This window comes from Ascaphus truei, unplaced genomic scaffold (genome assembly GCF_040206685.1).
Source record: "Ascaphus truei isolate aAscTru1 unplaced genomic scaffold, aAscTru1.hap1 HAP1_SCAFFOLD_240, whole genome shotgun sequence".
NCBI lineage: Eukaryota > Metazoa > Chordata > Amphibia > Anura > Ascaphidae > Ascaphus > Ascaphus truei.
This window is the reverse complement of record NW_027455323.1, coordinates 203283-217369: the sequence shown is the minus strand read 5'-3', so window position 1 is coordinate 217369 and position 14087 is coordinate 203283. Positions and strand designations below refer to the sequence as shown.

Sequence of the window (14087 nt, the reverse complement as noted above, 5' to 3'; positions counted from 1 at the left end):
CAAGGAATGCCATGTATATTTTCATTAGGGAAGCAAAAAATAAAAACACCCACAGCACCTGGTATTCCCAGGCAGTCTCCCAACCCAGTACTAATCAAGCCTCACCCTGCTTAGCTTCCGAGATCTGACGGGATCGGGCGCTTTCAAGGTAGTATGGCCGTAGGTGGAGATTGCTGTCTCATGATATCCTCTCATTCTTAAATCCATGAGCCTATATCTTGCTCCATGCATACACAGAGACTGAGAAAATGACAGGTGCACTCAAATGTACTATAGACGGAATTCTTGATGTCAGAATTCTATTTTGGAAGGTTGCATTGTGTTGAACTTTCAGAGGAAAAAACGATATATTTCTTTGCCACTGCGGGAAAAAAGTAGCAAGAAATGAAACATTTTCATTTGCTGCGAGGAATGCCATGTATATTTTCATTAGGGAAGCGAAAAATAAAAACCCCTACAGCACCTGGTATTCCCAGGCAGTCTCCCAACCCAGTACTAATCAAGCCTCACCCTGCTTAGCTTCCGAGATCTGACGGGATCGGGCGCTGTCAAGGTAGTATGGCCGTAGGTGGAGATTGCTGTCTCATGATATCCTCTCATTCTTAAATCCATGAGCCTATATCTTGCTCCATGCATACACAGAGACTGAGAAAATGACAGGTGCACTCAAATGTACTATAGACGGAATTCTTGATGTCAGAATTCTATTTTGGAAGGTTGCATTGTGTTGAACTTTCAGAGGAAAAAACGATAGATTTCTTTGCCACTGCGGGAAAAAAGTAGTAAAAAATTTCAGAGGTGCCTATATTCAACCTCCTCCTGTTTGGATTTGAACTCACTATCTCTTCCAAGTATCAGCTTGAACACTGCACACCCCAACTCTGTGAGCCACAAGCTCACCATATAACATGCTGAGTGTTCTGAGGCCTGTATGATATATTTCTAAATGACATGGGAGGCATAAGTGTATTATTGTGACCGTTAAAAAAATACATTCTTGAAGAATTACCTTAAATGGAGAAATTAAATCAGAGACTGAGAAAATGACAGGTGCACTCAAATATACTATAGACGGAATTCTTGATGTCAGAATTCTATTTTGGAAGGTTGCATTGTGTTGAACTTTCAGAGGAAAAAACAATATATTTCTTTGCCACTCCGGGAAAAAAGTAGCAAGAAATGAAACATTTTCATTTGCTGCGAGGAATGCCATGTATATTTTCATTAGGGAAGCGAAAAATAAAAACCCCTACAGCACCTGGTATTCCCAGGCAGTCTCCCAACCCAGTACTAATCAAGCCTCACCCTGCTTAGCTTCCGAGATCTGACGGGATCGGGAGCTTTCAAGGTAGTATGGCCGTAGGTGGAGGTTGCTGTCTCATGATATCCTCTCATTCTTAAATCCATGAGCCTATATCTTGCTCCATGCATACACAGAGACTGAGAAAATGACAGGTGCACTCAAATGTACTATAGACGGAATTCTTGATGTCAGAATTCTATTTTGGAAGGTTGCATTGTGTTGAACTTTCAGAGGAAAAAACGATAGATTTCTTTGCCACTGCGGGAAAAAAGTAGTAAAAAATTTCAGAGGTGCCTATATTCAACCTCCTCCTGTTTGGATTTGAACTCACTATCTCTTCCAAGTATCAGCTTGAACACTGCACGCCCCAACTCTGTGAGCCACAAGCTCACCATATAACATGCTGAGTGTTCTGAGGCCTGTATGATATATTTCTAAATGACATGGGAGGCATAAGTGTATTATTGTGACCGTTAAAAAAATACATTCTTGAAGAATTACCTTAAATGGAGAAATTAAATCAGAGACTGAGAAAATGACAGGTGCACTCAAATATACTATAGACGGAATTCTTGATGTCAGAATTCTATTTTGGAAGGTTGCATTGTGTTGAACTTTCAGAGGAAAAAACAATATATTTCTTTGCCACTCCGGGAAAAAAGTAGCAAGAAATGAAACATTTTCATTTGCTGCGAGGAATGCCATGTATATTTTCATTAGGGAAGCGAAAAATAAAAACCCCTACAGCACCTGGTATTCCCAGGCAGTCTCCCAACCCAGTACTAATCAAGCCTCACCCTGCTTAGCTTCCAAGATCTGACGGGATCGGGCGCTTTCAAGGTAGTATGGCCGTAGGTGGAGATTGCTGTCTCATGATATCCTCTCATTCTTAAATCCATGAGCCTATATCTTGCTCCATGCATACACAGAGACTGAGAAAATGACAGGTGCACTCAAATGTACTATAGACGGAATTCTTGATGTCAGAATTCTATTTTGGAAGGTTGCATTGTGTTGAACTTTCTGAGGAAAAAACGATATATTTCTTTGCCACTGCGGGAAAAAAGTAGTAAAAAATGAAACATTTTCATTTGCTGCAAGGAATGCCATGTATATTTTCATTAGGGAAGCAAAAAATAAAAACACCCACAGCACCTGGTATTCCCAGGCAGTCTCCCAACCCAGTACTAATCAAGCCTCACCCTGCTTAGCTTCCGAGATCTGACGGGATCGGGAGCTTTCAAGGTAGTATGGCCGTAGGTGGAGGTTGCTGTCTCATGATATCCTCTCATTCTTAAATCCATGAGCCTATATCTTGCTCCATGCATACACAGAGACTGAGAAAATGACAGGTGCACTCAAATGTACTATAGACGGAATTCTTGATGTCAGAATTCTATTTTGGAAGGTTGCATTGTGTTGAACTTTCAGAGGAAAAAACGATATATTTCTTTGCCACTGCGGGAAAAAAGTAGCAAGAAATGAAACATTTTCATTTGCTGCGAGGAATGCCATGTATATTTTCATTAGGGAAGCGAAAAATAAAAACCCCTACAGCACCTGGTATTCCCAGGCAGTCTCCCAACCCAGTACTAATCAAGCCTCACCCTGCTTAGCTTCCGAGATCTGACGGGATCGGGCGCTGTCAAGGTAGTATGGCCGTAGGTGGAGATTGCTGTCTCATGATATCCTCTCATTCTTAAATCCATGAGCCTATATCTTGCTCCATGCATACACAGAGACTGAGAAAATGACAGGTGCACTCAAATGTACTATAGACGGAATTCTTGATGTCAGAATTCTATTTTGGAAGGTTGCATTGTGTTGAACTTTCAGAGGAAAAAACGATAGATTTCTTTGCCACTGCGGGAAAAAAGTAGCAAGAAATGAAACATTTTCATTTGCTGCGAGGAATGCCATGTATATTTTCATTAGGGAAGCGAAAAATAAAAACCCCTACAGCACCTGGTATTCCCAGGCAGTCTCCCAACCCAGTACTAATCAAGCCTCACCCTGCTTAGCTTCCGAGATCTGACGGGATCGGGCGCTGTCAAGGTAGTATGGCCGTAGGTGGAGATTGCTGTCTCATGATATCCTCTCATTCTTAAATCCATGAGCCTATATCTTGCTCCATGCATACACAGAGACTGAGAAAATGACAGGTGCACTCAAATGTACTATAGACGGAATTCTTGATGTCAGAATTCTATTTTGGAAGGTTGCATTGTGTTGAACTTTCTGAGGAAAAAACGATAGATTTCTTTGCCACTGCGGGAAAAAAGTAGTAAAAAATGAAACATTTTCATTTGCTGCAAGGAATGCCATGTATATTTTCATTAGGGAAGCAAAAAATAAAAACACCCACAGCACCTGGTATTCCCAGGCAGTCTCCCAACCCAGTACTAATCAAGCCTCACCCTGCTTAGCTTCCGAGATCTGACGGGATCGGGCGCTTTCAAGGTAGTATGGCCGTAGGTGGAGATTGCTGTCTCATGATATCCTCTCATTCTTAAATCCATGAGCCTATATCTTGCTCCATGCATACACAGAGACTGAGAAAATGACAGGTGCACTCAAATGTACTATAGACGGAATTCTTGATGTCAGAATTCTATTTTGGAAGGTTGCATTGTGTTGAACTTTCAGAGGAAAAAACGATAGATTTCTTTGCCACTGCGGGAAAAAAGTAGCAAGAAATGAAACATTTTCATTTGCTGCGAGGAATGCCATGTATATTTTCATTAGGGAAGCGAAAAATAAAAACCCCTACAGCACCTGGTATTCCCAGGCAGTCTCCCAACCCAGTACTAATCAAGCCTCACCCTGCTTAGCTTCCGAGATCTGACGGGATCGGGCGCTGTCAAGGTAGTATGGCCGTAGGTGGAGATTGCTGTCTCATGATATCCTCTCATTCTTAAATCCATGAGCCTATATCTTGCTCCATGCATACACAGAGACTGAGAAAATGACAGGTGCACTCAAATGTACTATAGACGGAATTCTTGATGTCAGAATTCTATTTTGGAAGGTTGCATTGTGTTGAACTTTCTGAGGAAAAAACGATAGATTTCTTTGCCACTGCGGGAAAAAAGTAGTAAAAAATGAAACATTTTCATTTGCTGCAAGGAATGCCATGTATATTTTCATTAGGGAAGCAAAAAATAAAAACACCCACAGCACCTGGTATTCCCAGGCAGTCTCCCAACCCAGTACTAATCAAGCCTCACCCTGCTTAGCTTCCGAGATCTGACGGGATCGGGCGCTTTCAAGGTAGTATGGCCGTAGGTGGAGATTGCTGTCTCATGATATCCTCTCATTCTTAAATCCATGAGCCTATATCTTGCTCCATGCATACACAGAGACTGAGAAAATGACAGGTGCACTCAAATGTACTATAGACGGAATTCTTGATGTCAGAATTCTATTTTGGAAGGTTGCATTGTGTTGAACTTTCAGAGGAAAAAACGATAGATTTCTTTGCCACTGCGGGAAAAAAGTAGCAAGAAATGAAACATTTTCATTTGCTGCGAGGAATGCCATGTATATTTTCATTAGGGAAGCGAAAAATAAAAACCCCTACAGCACCTGGTATTCCCAGGCAGTCTCCCAACCCAGTACTAATCAAGCCTCACCCTGCTTAGCTTCCGAGATCTGACGGGATCGGGCGCTGTCAAGGTAGTATGGCCGTAGGTGGAGATTGCTGTCTCATGATATCCTCTCATTCTTAAATCCATGAGCCTATATCTTGCTCCATGCATACACAGAGACTGAGAAAATGACAGGTGCACTCAAATGTACTATAGACGGAATTCTTGATGTCAGAATTCTATTTTGGAAGGTTGCATTGTGTTGAACTTTCTGAGGAAAAAACGATAGATTTCTTTGCCACTGCGGGAAAAAAGTAGTAAAAAATTTCAGAGGTGTCTATATTCAACCTCCTCCTGTTTGGATTTGAACTCACTATCTCTTCCAAGTATCAGCTTGAACACTGCACACCCCAACTCTGTGAGCCACAAGCTCACCATATAACATGCTGAGTGTTCTGAGGCCTGTATGATATATTTCTAAATGACATAGAAGGCATAAGTGTATTATTGTGACCGTTAAAAAAATACATTCTTGAAGAATTACCTTAAATGGAGAAATTAAATCAGAGACTGAGAAAATGACAGGTGCACTCAAATATACTATAGACGGAATTCTTGATGTCAGAATTCTATTTTGGAAGGTTGCATTGTGTTGAACTTTCAGAGGAAAAAACAATATATTTCTTTGCCACTCCGGGAAAAAAGTAGCAAGAAATGAAACATTTTCATTTGCTGCGAGGAATGCCATGTATATTTTCATTAGGGAAGCGAAAAATAAAAACCCCTACAGCACCTGGTATTCCCAGGCAGTCTCCCAACCCAGTACTAATCAAGCCTCACCCTGCTTAGCTTCCGAGATCTGACGGGATCGGGAGCTTTCAAGGTAGTATGGCCGTAGGTGGAGGTTGCTGTCTCATGATATCCTCTCATTCTTAAATCCATGAGCCTATATCTTGCTCCATGCATACACAGAGACTGAGAAAATGACAGGTGCACTCAAATGTACTATAGACGGAATTCTTGATGTCAGAATTCTATTTTGGAAGGTTGCATTGTGTTGAACTTTCAGAGGAAAAAACGATATATTTCTTTGCCACTGCGGGAAAAAAGTAGCAAGAAATGAAACATTTTCATTTGCTGCGAGGAATGCCATGTATATTTTCATTAGGGAAGCGAAAAATAAAAACCCCTACAGCACCTGGTATTCCCAGGCAGTCTCCCAACCCAGTACTAATCAAGCCTCACCCTGCTTAGCTTCCGAGATCTGACGGGATCGGGCGCTGTCAAGGTAGTATGGCCGTAGGTGGAGATTGCTGTCTCATGATATCCTCTCATTCTTAAATCCATGAGCCTATATCTTGCTCCATGCATACACAGAGACTGAGAAAATGACAGGTGCACTCAAATGTACTATAGACGGAATTCTTGATGTCAGAATTCTATTTTGGAAGGTTGCATTGTGTTGAACTTTCAGAGGAAAAAACGATAGATTTCTTTGCCACTGCGGGAAAAATTAGCAAGAAATGAAACATTTTCATTTGCTGCGAGGAATGCCATGTATATTTTCATTAGGGAAGCGAAAAATAAAAACCCCTACAGCACCTGGTATTCCCAGGCAGTCTCCCAACCCAGTACTAATCAAGCCTCACCCTGCTTAGCTTCCGAGATCTGACGGGATCGGGCGCTGTCAAGGTAGTATGGCCGTAGGTGGAGATTGCTGTCTCATGATATCCTCTCATTCTTAAATCCATGAGCCTATATCTTGCTCCATGCATACACAGAGACTGAGAAAATGACAGGTGCACTCAAATGTACTATAGACGGAATTCTTGATGTCAGAATTCTATTTTGGAAGGTTGCATTGTGTTGAACTTTCTGAGGAAAAAACGATAGATTTCTTTGCCACTGCGGGAAAAAAGTAGTAAAAAATGAAACATTTTCATTTGCTGCAAGGAATGCCATGTATATTTTCATTAGGGAAGCAAAAAATAAAAACACCCACAGCACCTGGTATTCCCAGGCAGTCTCCCAACCCAGTACTAATCAAGCCTCACCCTGCTTAGCTTCCGAGATCTGACGGGATCGGGCGCTTTCAAGGTAGTATGGCCGTAGGTGGAGATTGCTGTCTCATGATATCCTCTCATTCTTAAATCCATGAGCCTATATCTTGCTCCATGCATACACAGAGACTGAGAAAATGACAGGTGCACTCAAATGTACTATAGACGGAATTCTTGATGTCAGAATTCTATTTTGGAAGGTTGCATTGTGTTGAACTTTCAGAGGAAAAAACGATAGATTTCTTTGCCACTGCGGGAAAAAAGTAGCAAGAAATGAAACATTTTCATTTGCTGCGAGGAATGCCATGTATATTTTCATTAGGGAAGCGAAAAATAAAAACCCCTACAGCACCTGGTATTCCCAGGCAGTCTCCCAACCCAGTACTAATCAAGCCTCACCCTGCTTAGCTTCCGAGATCTGACGGGATCGGGCGCTGTCAAGGTAGTATGGCCGTAGGTGGAGATTGCTGTCTCATGATATCCTCTCATTCTTAAATCCATGAGCCTATATCTTGCTCCATGCATACACAGAGACTGAGAAAATGACAGGTGCACTCAAATGTACTATAGACGGAATTCTTGATGTCAGAATTCTATTTTGGAAGGTTGCATTGTGTTGAACTTTCAGAGGAAAAAACGATAGATTTCTTTGCCACTGCGGGAAAAAAGTAGTAAAAAATTTCAGAGGTGCCTATATTCAACCTCCTCCTGTTTGGATTTGAACTCACTATCTCTTCCAAGTATCAGCTTGAACACTGCACACCCCAACTCTGTGAGCCACAAGCTCACCATATAACATGCTGAGTGTTCTGAGGCCTGTATGATATATTTCTAAATGACATGGGAGGCATAAGTGTATTATTGTGACCGTTAAAAAAATACATTCTTGAAGAATTACCTTAAATGGAGAAATTAAATCAGAGACTGAGAAAATGACAGGTGCACTCAAATATACTATAGACGGAATTCTTGATGTCAGAATTCTATTTTGGAAGGTTGCATTGTGTTGAACTTTCAGAGGAAAAAACAATATATTTCTTTGCCACTCCGGGAAAAAAGTAGCAAGAAATGAAACATTTTCATTTGCTGCGAGGAATGCCATGTATATTTTCATTAGGGAAGCGAAAAATAAAAACCCCTACAGCACCTGGTATTCCCAGGCAGTCTCCCAACCCAGTACTAATCAAGCCTCACCCTGCTTAGCTTCCGAGATCTGACGGGATCGGGAGCTTTCAAGGTAGTATGGCCGTAGGTGGAGGTTGCTGTCTCATGATATCCTCTCATTCTTAAATCCATGAGCCTATATCTTGCTCCATGCATACACAGAGACTGAGAAAATGACAGGTGCACTCAAATGTACTATAGACGGAATTCTTGATGTCAGAATTCTATTTTGGAAGGTTGCATTGTGTTGAACTTTCAGAGGAAAAAACGATAGATTTCTTTGCCACTGCGGGAAAAAAGTAGCAAGAAATGAAACATTTTCATTTGCTGCGAGGAATGCCATGTATATTTTCATTAGGGAAGCGAAAAATAAAAACCCCTACAGCACCTGGTATTCCCAGGCAGTCTCCCAACCCAGTACTAATCAAGCCTCACCCTGCTTAGCTTCCGAGATCTGACGGGATCGGGCGCTGTCAAGGTAGTATGGCCGTAGGTGGAGATTGCTGTCTCATGATATCCTCTCATTCTTAAATCCATGAGCCTATATCTTGCTCCATGCATACACAGAGACTGAGAAAATGACAGGTGCACTCAAATGTACTATAGACGGAATTCTTGATGTCAGAATTCTATTTTGGAAGGTTGCATTGTGTTGAACTTTCAGAGGAAAAAACGATAGATTTCTTTGCCACTGCGGGAAAAAAGTAGCAAGAAATGAAACATTTTCATTTGCTGCGAGGAATGCCATGTATATTTTCATTAGGGAAGCGAAAAATAAAAACCCCTACAGCACCTGGTATTCCCAGGCAGTCTCCCAACCCAGTACTAATCAAGCCTCACCCTGCTTAGCTTCCGAGATCTGACGGGATCGGGCGCTGTCAAGGTAGTATGGCCGTAGGTGGAGATTGCTGTCTCATGATATCCTCTCATTCTTAAATCCATGAGCCTATATCTTGCTCCATGCATACACAGAGACTGAGAAAATGACAGGTGCACTCAAATGTACTATAGACGGAATTCTTGATGTCAGAATTCTATTTTGGAAGGTTGCATTGTGTTGAACTTTCAGAGGAAAAAACGATAGATTTCTTTGCCACTGCGGGAAAAAAGTAGTAAAAAATGAAACATTTTCATTTGCTGCAAGGAATGCCATGTATATTTTCATTAGGGAAGCAAAAAATAAAAACACCCACAGCACCTGGTATTCCCAGGCAGTCTCCCAACCCAGTACTAATCAAGCCTCACCCTGCTTAGCTTCCGAGATCTGACGGGATCGGGCGCTTTCAAGGTAGTATGGCCGTAGGTGGAGATTGCTGTCTCATGATATCCTCTCATTCTTAAATCCATGAGCCTATATCTTGCTCCATGCATACACAGAGACTGAGAAAATGACAGGTGCACTCAAATGTACTATAGACGGAATTCTTGATGTCAGAATTCTATTTTGGAAGGTTGCATTGTGTTGAACTTTCAGAGGAAAAAACGATAGATTTCTTTGCCACTGCGGGAAAAAAGTAGCAAGAAATGAAACATTTTCATTTGCTGCGAGGAATGCCATGTATATTTTCATTAGGGAAGCGAAAAATAAAAACCCCTACAGCACCTGGTATTCCCAGGCAGTCTCCCAACCCAGTACTAATCAAGCCTCACCCTGCTTAGCTTCCGAGATCTGACGGGATCGGGCGCTGTCAAGGTAGTATGGCCGTAGGTGGAGATTGCTGTCTCATGATATCCTCTCATTCTTAAATCCATGAGCCTATATCTTGCTCCATGCATACACAGAGACTGAGAAAATGACAGGTGCACTCAAATGTACTATAGACGGAATTCTTGATGTCAGAATTCTATTTTGGAAGGTTGCATTGTGTTGAACTTTCAGAGGAAAAAACGATAGATTTCTTTGCCACTGCGGGAAAAAAGTAGTAAAAAATGAAACATTTTCATTTGCTGCAAGGAATGCCATGTATATTTTCATTAGGGAAGCAAAAAATAAAAACACCCACAGCACCTGGTATTCCCAGGCAGTCTCCCAACCCAGTACTAATCAAGCCTCACCCTGCTTAGCTTCCGAGATCTGACGGGATCGGGCGCTTTCAAGGTAGTATGGCCGTAGGTGGAGATTGCTGTCTCATGATATCCTCTCATTCTTAAATCCATGAGCCTATATCTTGCTCCATGCATACACAGAGACTGAGAAAATGACAGGTGCACTCAAATGTACTATAGACGGAATTCTTGATGTCAGAATTCTATTTTGGAAGGTTGCATTGTGTTGAACTTTCAGAGGAAAAAACGATAGATTTCTTTGCCACTGCGGGAAAAAAGTAGCAAGAAATGAAACATTTTCATTTGCTGCGAGGAATGCCATGTATATTTTCATTAGGGAAGCGAAAAATAAAAACCCCTACAGCACCTGGTATTCCCAGGCAGTCTCCCAACCCAGTACTAATCAAGCCTCACCCTGCTTAGCTTCCGAGATCTGACGGGATCGGGCGCTGTCAAGGTAGTATGGCCGTAGGTGGAGATTGCTGTCTCATGATATCCTCTCATTCTTAAATCCATGAGCCTATATCTTGCTCCATGCATACACAGAGACTGAGAAAATGACAGGTGCACTCAAATGTACTATAGACGGAATTCTTGATGTCAGAATTCTATTTTGGAAGGTTGCATTGTGTTGAACTTTCAGAGGAAAAAACGATAGATTTCTTTGCCACTGCGGGAAAAAAGTAGTAAAAAATTTCAGAGGTGCCTATATTCAACCTCCTCCTGTTTGGATTTGAACTCACTATCTCTTCCAAGTATCAGCTTGAACACTGCACACCCCAACTCTGTGAGCCACAAGCTCACCATATAACATGCTGAGTGTTCTGAGGCCTGTATGATATATTTCTAAATGACATGGGAGGCATAAGTGTATTATTGTGACCGTTAAAAAAATACATTCTTGAAGAATTACCTTAAATGGAGAAATTAAATCAGAGACTGAGAAAATGACAGGTGCACTCAAATATACTATAGACGGAATTCTTGATGTCAGAATTCTATTTTGGAAGGTTGCATTGTGTTGAACTTTCAGAGGAAAAAACAATATATTTCTTTGCCACTCCGGGAAAAAAGTAGCAAGAAATGAAACATTTTCATTTGCTGCGAGGAATGCCATGTATATTTTCATTAGGGAAGCGAAAAATAAAAACCCCTACAGCACCTGGTATTCCCAGGCAGTCTCCCAACCCAGTACTAATCAAGCCTCACCCTGCTTAGCTTCCGAGATCTGACGGGATCGGGCGCTGTCAAGGTAGTATGGCCGTAGGTGGAGATTGCTGTCTCATGATATCCTCTCATTCTTAAATCCATGAGCCTATATCTTGCTCCATGCATACACAGAGACTGAGAAAATGACAGGTGCACTCAAATGTACTATAGACGGAATTCTTGATGTCAGAATTCTATTTTGGAAGGTTGCATTGTGTTGAACTTTCAGAGGAAAAAACGATAGATTTCTTTGCCACTGCGGGAAAAAAGTAGCAAGAAATGAAACATTTTCATTTGCTGCGAGGAATGCCATGTATATTTTCATTAGGGAAGCGAAAAATAAAAACCCCTACAGCACCTGGTATTCCCAGGCAGTCTCCCAACCCAGTACTAATCAAGCCTCACCCTGCTTAGCTTCCGAGATCTGACGGGATCGGGCGCTGTCAAGGTAGTATGGCCGTAGGTGGAGATTGCTGTCTCATGATATCCTCTCATTCTTAAATCCATGAGCCTATATCTTGCTCCATGCATACACAGAGACTGAGAAAATGACAGGTGCACTCAAATGTACTATAGACGGAATTCTTGATGTCAGAATTCTATTTTGGAAGGTTGCATTGTGTTGAACTTTCAGAGGAAAAAACGATAGATTTCTTTGCCACTGCGGGAAAAAAGTAGCAAGAAATGAAACATTTTCATTTGCTGCGAGGAATGCCATGTATATTTTCATTAGGGAAGCGAAAAATAAAAACCCCTACAGCACCTGGTATTCCCAGGCAGTCTCCCAACCCAGTACTAATCAAGCCTCACCCTGCTTAGCTTCCGAGATCTGACGGGATCGGGCGCTGTCAAGGTAGTATGGCCGTAGGTGGAGATTGCTGTCTCATGATATCCTCTCATTCTTAAATCCATGAGCCTATATCTTGCTCCATGCATACACAGAGACTGAGAAAATGACAGGTGCACTCAAATGTACTATAGACGGAATTCTTGATGTCAGAATTCTATTTTGGAAGGTTGCATTGTGTTGAACTTTCAGAGGAAAAAACGATAGATTTCTTTGCCACTGCGGGAAAAAAGTAGCAAGAAATGAAACATTTTCATTTGCTGCGAGGAATGCCATGTATATTTTCATTAGGGAAGCGAAAAATAAAAACCCCTACAGCACCTGGTATTCCCAGGCAGTCTCCCAACCCAGTACTAATCAAGCCTCACCCTGCTTAGCTTCCGAGATCTGACGGGATCGGGCGCTGTCAAGGTAGTATGGCCGTAGGTGGAGATTGCTGTCTCATGATATCCTCTCATTCTTAAATCCATGAGCCTATATCTTGCTCCATGCATACACAGAGACTGAGAAAATGACAGGTGCACTCAAATGTACTATAGACGGAATTCTTGATGTCAGAATTCTATTTTGGAAGGTTGCATTGTGTTGAACTTTCAGAGGAAAAAACGATAGATTTCTTTGCCACTGCGGGAAAAAAGTAGCAAGAAATGAAACATTTTCATTTGCTGCGAGGAATGCCATGTATATTTTCATTAGGGAAGCGAAAAATAAAAACCCCTACAGCACCTGGTATTCCCAGGCAGTCTCCCAACCCAGTACTAATCAAGCCTCACCCTGCTTAGCTTCCGAGATCTGACGGGATCGGGCGCTGTCAAGGTAGTATGGCCGTAGGTGGAGATTGCTGTCTCATGATATCCTCTCATTCTTAAATCCATGAGCCTATATCTTGCTCCATGCATACACAGAGACTGAGAAAATGACAGGTGCACTCAAATGTACTATAGACGGAATTCTTGATGTCAGAATTCTATTTTGGAAGGTTGCATTGTGTTGAACTTTCAGAGGAAAAAACGATAGATTTCTTTGCCACTGCGGGAAAAAAGTAGCAAGAAATGAAACATTTTCATTTGCTGCGAGGAATGCCATGTATATTTTCATTAGGGAAGCGAAAAATAAAAACCCCTACAGCACCTGGTATTCCCAGGCAGTCTCCCAACCCAGTACTAATCAAGCCTCACCCTGCTTAGCTTCCGAGATCTGACGGGATCGGGCGCTGTCAAGGTAGTATGGCCGTAGGTGGAGATTGCTGTCTCATGATATCCTCTCATTCTTAAATCCATGAGCCTATATCTTGCTCCATGCATACACAGAGACTGAGAAAATGACAGGTGCACTCAAATGTACTATAGACGGAATTCTTGATGTCAGAATTCTATTTTGGAAGGTTGCATTGTGTTGAACTTTCAGAGGAAAAAACGATAGATTTCTTTGCCACTGCGGGAAAAAAGTAGCAAGAAATGAAACATTTTCATTTGCTGCGAGGAATGCCATGTATATTTTCATTAGGGAAGCGAAAAATAAAAACCCCTACAGCACCTGGTATTCCCAGGCAGTCTCCCAACCCAGTACTAATCAAGCCTCACCCTGCTTAGCTTCCGAGATCTGACGGGATCGGGCGCTGTCAAGGTAGTATGGCCGTAGGTGGAGATTGCTGTCTCATGATATCCTCTCATTCTTAAATCCATGAGCCTATATCTTGCTCCATGCATACACAGAGACTGAGAAAATGACAGGTGCACTCAAATGTACTATAGACGGAATTCTTGATGTCAGAATTCTATTTTGGAAGGTTGCATTGTGTTGAACTTTCAGAGGAAAAAACGATAGATTTCTTTGCCACTGCGGGAAAAAAGTAGCAAGAAATGAAACAT

General features: G+C 41.8%; 30 non-coding genes across 30 annotated transcripts; all 30 read right to left on the bottom strand.

Annotated features, from left to right (window-relative positions):
- Positions 1-46: 46 nt before the first annotated feature.
- Positions 47-165, bottom strand: LOC142478610 (5S ribosomal RNA). Its single transcript, XR_012793344.1, has one exon. It is a non-coding gene; the product is annotated as a 5S ribosomal RNA (ribosomal RNA).
- Positions 166-451: 286 nt separating this feature from the next.
- On the bottom strand, positions 452-570 carry LOC142478733 (5S ribosomal RNA). Its single transcript, XR_012793467.1, has one exon. It is a non-coding gene; the product is annotated as a 5S ribosomal RNA (ribosomal RNA).
- Positions 571-1246: 676 nt separating this feature from the next.
- Positions 1247-1365, bottom strand: LOC142479621 (5S ribosomal RNA). The gene has a single exon (XR_012794306.1). It is a non-coding gene; the product is annotated as a 5S ribosomal RNA (ribosomal RNA).
- A 676-nt stretch (positions 1366-2041) lies between these two features.
- LOC142479157 (5S ribosomal RNA) lies at positions 2042-2160 on the bottom strand. Its single transcript, XR_012793887.1, has one exon. It is a non-coding gene; the product is annotated as a 5S ribosomal RNA (ribosomal RNA).
- Positions 2161-2446: 286 nt separating this feature from the next.
- Positions 2447-2565, bottom strand: LOC142479393 (5S ribosomal RNA). The gene has a single exon (XR_012794086.1). It is a non-coding gene; the product is annotated as a 5S ribosomal RNA (ribosomal RNA).
- Positions 2566-2851: 286 nt separating this feature from the next.
- Positions 2852-2970, bottom strand: LOC142478732 (5S ribosomal RNA). The gene has a single exon (XR_012793465.1). It is a non-coding gene; the product is annotated as a 5S ribosomal RNA (ribosomal RNA).
- A 286-nt stretch (positions 2971-3256) lies between these two features.
- Positions 3257-3375, bottom strand: LOC142478731 (5S ribosomal RNA). The gene has a single exon (XR_012793464.1). It is a non-coding gene; the product is annotated as a 5S ribosomal RNA (ribosomal RNA).
- Positions 3376-3661: 286 nt separating this feature from the next.
- LOC142478599 (5S ribosomal RNA) lies at positions 3662-3780 on the bottom strand. The gene has a single exon (XR_012793333.1). It is a non-coding gene; the product is annotated as a 5S ribosomal RNA (ribosomal RNA).
- Positions 3781-4066: 286 nt separating this feature from the next.
- Positions 4067-4185, bottom strand: LOC142478730 (5S ribosomal RNA). Its single transcript, XR_012793463.1, has one exon. It is a non-coding gene; the product is annotated as a 5S ribosomal RNA (ribosomal RNA).
- Positions 4186-4471: 286 nt separating this feature from the next.
- Positions 4472-4590, bottom strand: LOC142478587 (5S ribosomal RNA). Its single transcript, XR_012793322.1, has one exon. It is a non-coding gene; the product is annotated as a 5S ribosomal RNA (ribosomal RNA).
- A 286-nt stretch (positions 4591-4876) lies between these two features.
- LOC142478729 (5S ribosomal RNA) lies at positions 4877-4995 on the bottom strand. The gene has a single exon (XR_012793462.1). It is a non-coding gene; the product is annotated as a 5S ribosomal RNA (ribosomal RNA).
- Positions 4996-5671: 676 nt separating this feature from the next.
- LOC142479619 (5S ribosomal RNA) lies at positions 5672-5790 on the bottom strand. The gene has a single exon (XR_012794305.1). It is a non-coding gene; the product is annotated as a 5S ribosomal RNA (ribosomal RNA).
- A 286-nt stretch (positions 5791-6076) lies between these two features.
- LOC142478728 (5S ribosomal RNA) lies at positions 6077-6195 on the bottom strand. Its single transcript, XR_012793461.1, has one exon. It is a non-coding gene; the product is annotated as a 5S ribosomal RNA (ribosomal RNA).
- Positions 6196-6480: 285 nt separating this feature from the next.
- Positions 6481-6599, bottom strand: LOC142478727 (5S ribosomal RNA). Its single transcript, XR_012793459.1, has one exon. It is a non-coding gene; the product is annotated as a 5S ribosomal RNA (ribosomal RNA).
- Positions 6600-6885: 286 nt separating this feature from the next.
- LOC142478575 (5S ribosomal RNA) lies at positions 6886-7004 on the bottom strand. The gene has a single exon (XR_012793308.1). It is a non-coding gene; the product is annotated as a 5S ribosomal RNA (ribosomal RNA).
- A 286-nt stretch (positions 7005-7290) lies between these two features.
- LOC142478726 (5S ribosomal RNA) lies at positions 7291-7409 on the bottom strand. The gene has a single exon (XR_012793458.1). It is a non-coding gene; the product is annotated as a 5S ribosomal RNA (ribosomal RNA).
- Positions 7410-8085: 676 nt separating this feature from the next.
- LOC142479618 (5S ribosomal RNA) lies at positions 8086-8204 on the bottom strand. Its single transcript, XR_012794304.1, has one exon. It is a non-coding gene; the product is annotated as a 5S ribosomal RNA (ribosomal RNA).
- Positions 8205-8490: 286 nt separating this feature from the next.
- Positions 8491-8609, bottom strand: LOC142478725 (5S ribosomal RNA). The gene has a single exon (XR_012793457.1). It is a non-coding gene; the product is annotated as a 5S ribosomal RNA (ribosomal RNA).
- Positions 8610-8895: 286 nt separating this feature from the next.
- LOC142478722 (5S ribosomal RNA) lies at positions 8896-9014 on the bottom strand. The gene has a single exon (XR_012793455.1). It is a non-coding gene; the product is annotated as a 5S ribosomal RNA (ribosomal RNA).
- A 286-nt stretch (positions 9015-9300) lies between these two features.
- Positions 9301-9419, bottom strand: LOC142478563 (5S ribosomal RNA). Its single transcript, XR_012793297.1, has one exon. It is a non-coding gene; the product is annotated as a 5S ribosomal RNA (ribosomal RNA).
- Positions 9420-9705: 286 nt separating this feature from the next.
- Positions 9706-9824, bottom strand: LOC142478721 (5S ribosomal RNA). Its single transcript, XR_012793454.1, has one exon. It is a non-coding gene; the product is annotated as a 5S ribosomal RNA (ribosomal RNA).
- A 286-nt stretch (positions 9825-10110) lies between these two features.
- LOC142478552 (5S ribosomal RNA) lies at positions 10111-10229 on the bottom strand. Its single transcript, XR_012793286.1, has one exon. It is a non-coding gene; the product is annotated as a 5S ribosomal RNA (ribosomal RNA).
- Positions 10230-10515: 286 nt separating this feature from the next.
- On the bottom strand, positions 10516-10634 carry LOC142478720 (5S ribosomal RNA). Its single transcript, XR_012793453.1, has one exon. It is a non-coding gene; the product is annotated as a 5S ribosomal RNA (ribosomal RNA).
- Positions 10635-11310: 676 nt separating this feature from the next.
- On the bottom strand, positions 11311-11429 carry LOC142478719 (5S ribosomal RNA). Its single transcript, XR_012793452.1, has one exon. It is a non-coding gene; the product is annotated as a 5S ribosomal RNA (ribosomal RNA).
- Positions 11430-11715: 286 nt separating this feature from the next.
- LOC142478718 (5S ribosomal RNA) lies at positions 11716-11834 on the bottom strand. Its single transcript, XR_012793451.1, has one exon. It is a non-coding gene; the product is annotated as a 5S ribosomal RNA (ribosomal RNA).
- Positions 11835-12120: 286 nt separating this feature from the next.
- On the bottom strand, positions 12121-12239 carry LOC142478717 (5S ribosomal RNA). Its single transcript, XR_012793450.1, has one exon. It is a non-coding gene; the product is annotated as a 5S ribosomal RNA (ribosomal RNA).
- Positions 12240-12525: 286 nt separating this feature from the next.
- Positions 12526-12644, bottom strand: LOC142478716 (5S ribosomal RNA). The gene has a single exon (XR_012793449.1). It is a non-coding gene; the product is annotated as a 5S ribosomal RNA (ribosomal RNA).
- A 286-nt stretch (positions 12645-12930) lies between these two features.
- LOC142478715 (5S ribosomal RNA) lies at positions 12931-13049 on the bottom strand. Its single transcript, XR_012793448.1, has one exon. It is a non-coding gene; the product is annotated as a 5S ribosomal RNA (ribosomal RNA).
- A 286-nt stretch (positions 13050-13335) lies between these two features.
- On the bottom strand, positions 13336-13454 carry LOC142478714 (5S ribosomal RNA). The gene has a single exon (XR_012793447.1). It is a non-coding gene; the product is annotated as a 5S ribosomal RNA (ribosomal RNA).
- A 286-nt stretch (positions 13455-13740) lies between these two features.
- Positions 13741-13859, bottom strand: LOC142478713 (5S ribosomal RNA). Its single transcript, XR_012793446.1, has one exon. It is a non-coding gene; the product is annotated as a 5S ribosomal RNA (ribosomal RNA).
- Positions 13860-14087: the final 228 nt, after the last annotated feature.